Here is a 2,500-nt window from a genome sequence, read left to right on the forward strand (position 1 = left end):
GGGGGGCAAAAGAGCGTTCCCTGACCGGGAATCGAACCCGGGCCGTGAGAGCGGCAAATCCTAACCACTAGACCACCAGGGAAGAGCTGGTCTACTTCTGGCCTGCTAATAGCATGAGAACAAGCAGACAGCAATACAGGCTTCTGTCACGTCGAAAACCAACAAGTCGCGCGCAAGCACGAGGGCCCCCAGGCGGTGGGCCAGTGGCGCAATGGATAACGCGTCTGACTACGGATCAGTAGATTCTAGTTTCGACTCCTGGCTGACTCGTGCTCCGCTGTGGGCCAGTGGTGCAATGGATAACACGTCTGACTACGGATCAGAAGATTCTAGGTTCGACTCCTGGCTTGCTCGAGCACCGCTTTTTGCGTAATGCAGTTTGGTTTTGATGTCACGGCTTGCTGAATTGTTGCCCTATTCCTACGTGCCATCCGGGCTTTGAGAAAAAGTTGGACACGAAATATCCGGTTAAAACCGCATCTCAGTTTCATTGTTAATCTCATGATATTTTCATTTCTGTACCTTGACAGACCGGCGATAGGCTGTTTTTCCACCAGGGAAGAGCTGACCTAGTGTTGGCTTGCTAATGGCATGAGAACATGCAGACAGCAATACAGGCTTCTGTCACGTCGAAAACCAACAAGTCGGGCGGAAGCACGAGGTCCCTCATGCGGTGGGCCAGTGGCGCAATGGATAACGCGTCTGACTACGGATCAGAAGATTCTAGGTTCGACTCCTGGCTGGCTCGTGCTCTGCTTTTTGCGTAATGCAGTTTGGTTTTGATGTCACGGCCTTGCCGAATTGTTGCCCTATTCCTACGTGCCACCCGGGCTTTGAGAAAAAGTTGGACACGAAATGAAATCCAAACTAGCCAAAAATCAGCAACTTATCTGGTTATAACTGCGTCTCAGTTTCATTACTAATCTCATAATTTTTTCATTTCTGTACCTTGACAGACCGGCGATAGGCTGTTTTTCCTTGAGATAACGGTTACAATGCGAGACCACACAATCCTTAGGTCGCTGGTTCGACTCCGGCTCGAAGGAGGTCGTTTTTCATGTGCCCACCTTTTTTGGGCGGGCCGGCCTTCTGAAAGCGGCCAGCAGAGCTTGATTTCACAGTCCGCCGTTGGGGGGTGGGGGGCAAAAGAGCGTTCCCTGACCGGGAATCGAACCCAGGCCGCGAGAGCGCCGAATCCTAACCACTAGACCACCAGGGAAGAGCTGATCTGCTGCTGGCCTGCTAATAGCATGAGAAAAAGCAGACAGCAATACAGGCTTCTGTCACAGTGGTGCAATGGATAACACGTCTGACTATGGATCAGAAGATTCTATGTTCGACTCCTGGCTTGCTCGAGCACCGCTTTTTGCGTAATGCAGTTTGGTTTTGATGTCACGGCTTGCTGAATTGTTGCCCTATTCCTACGTGCCATCCGGGCTTTGAGAAAAAGTTGGACACGAAATATCCGGTTAAAACCGCATCTCAGTTTCATTGTTAATCTCATGATATTTTCATTTCTGTACCTTGACAGACCGGCGATAGGCTGTTTTTCCTTGAGATAACGGTTACAATGCAAGACCACGCTTGTTTTTTCGAATGCGTGGCGTGAGTATTTTTGGAATCTTTTTTTTAACCGGACAAGGCCTTCACTGACCAGTTCCCATATGGTCTAGCGGTCAGGATTCCTGGTTTTCACCCAGGCGCCCCGGGTTCGACTCCCGGTATGGGAAGGCGGGTTCCTCTTTGCTTCCCTCTTGGAACGGGGCGCACGTCTTCCTGCGTCGAAAGCCGTTTTTTGGCCAGCAGTCGAGCTGCAGAAACCTAATAGGCCGAGGTTGTGACCCGACAGGTCCGTGCCTTCGGTAGCTCAGCTGGTAGAGCGGAGGACTGTAGGTGGAGCGTTGGCAAGCCTTAGGTCGATGGTTCGACTTCTGGTTCGAAGGAGGTCATTTTTCATGTGCCCACCTTTTTTGGGGGGGGCGGCCTTCTGAAAATGGCCAGCAGAGCTTGATTTCACAGTCCGCCGTGGGGGGCAAAAGAGCGTTCCCTGACCGGGAATCGAACCCGGGCCGTGAGAGCGGCAAATCCTAACCACTAGACCACCAGGGAAGAGCTGGTCTACTTCTGGCCTGCTAATAGCATGAGAACAAGCAGACAGCAATACAGGCTTCTGTCACGTCGAAAACCAACAAGTCGCGCGCAAGCACGAGGGCCCCCAGGCGGTGGGCCAGTGGCGCAATGGATAACGCGTCTGACTACGGATCAGTAGATTCTAGTTTCGACTCCTGGCTGACTCGTGCTCCGCTGTGGGCCAGTGGTGCAATGGATAACACGTCTGACTACGGATCAGAAGATTCTAGGTTCGACTCCTGGCTTGCTCGAGCACCGCTTTTTGCGTAATGCAGTTTGGTTTTGATGTCACGGCTTGCTGAATTGTTGCCCTATTCCTACGTGCCATCCGGGCTTTGAGAAAAAGTTGGACACGAAATATCCGGTTAAA

At 51.8% G+C, this 2,500-nt stretch overlaps 2 non-coding genes and 1 pseudogene across 2 annotated transcripts; all 3 read left to right on the forward strand.

Annotated features, from left to right (window-relative positions):
- The window catches only part of LOC141312754 (uncharacterized), a 249,274-nt pseudogene that overhangs the window by 106,638 nt on the left and 140,136 nt on the right, over positions 1–2,500 (forward strand).
- On the forward strand, positions 676–748 carry trnar-acg (transfer RNA arginine (anticodon ACG)). The gene has a single exon. It is a non-coding gene; the product is annotated as a tRNA-Arg (tRNA).
- On the forward strand, positions 1,659–1,730 carry trnae-uuc (transfer RNA glutamic acid (anticodon UUC)). The gene has a single exon. It is a non-coding gene; the product is annotated as a tRNA-Glu (tRNA).

Source organism: Garra rufa, unplaced genomic scaffold, assembly GCF_049309525.1.
Source record: "Garra rufa unplaced genomic scaffold, GarRuf1.0 hap1_unplaced_005, whole genome shotgun sequence".
NCBI lineage: Eukaryota > Metazoa > Chordata > Actinopteri > Cypriniformes > Cyprinidae > Garra > Garra rufa.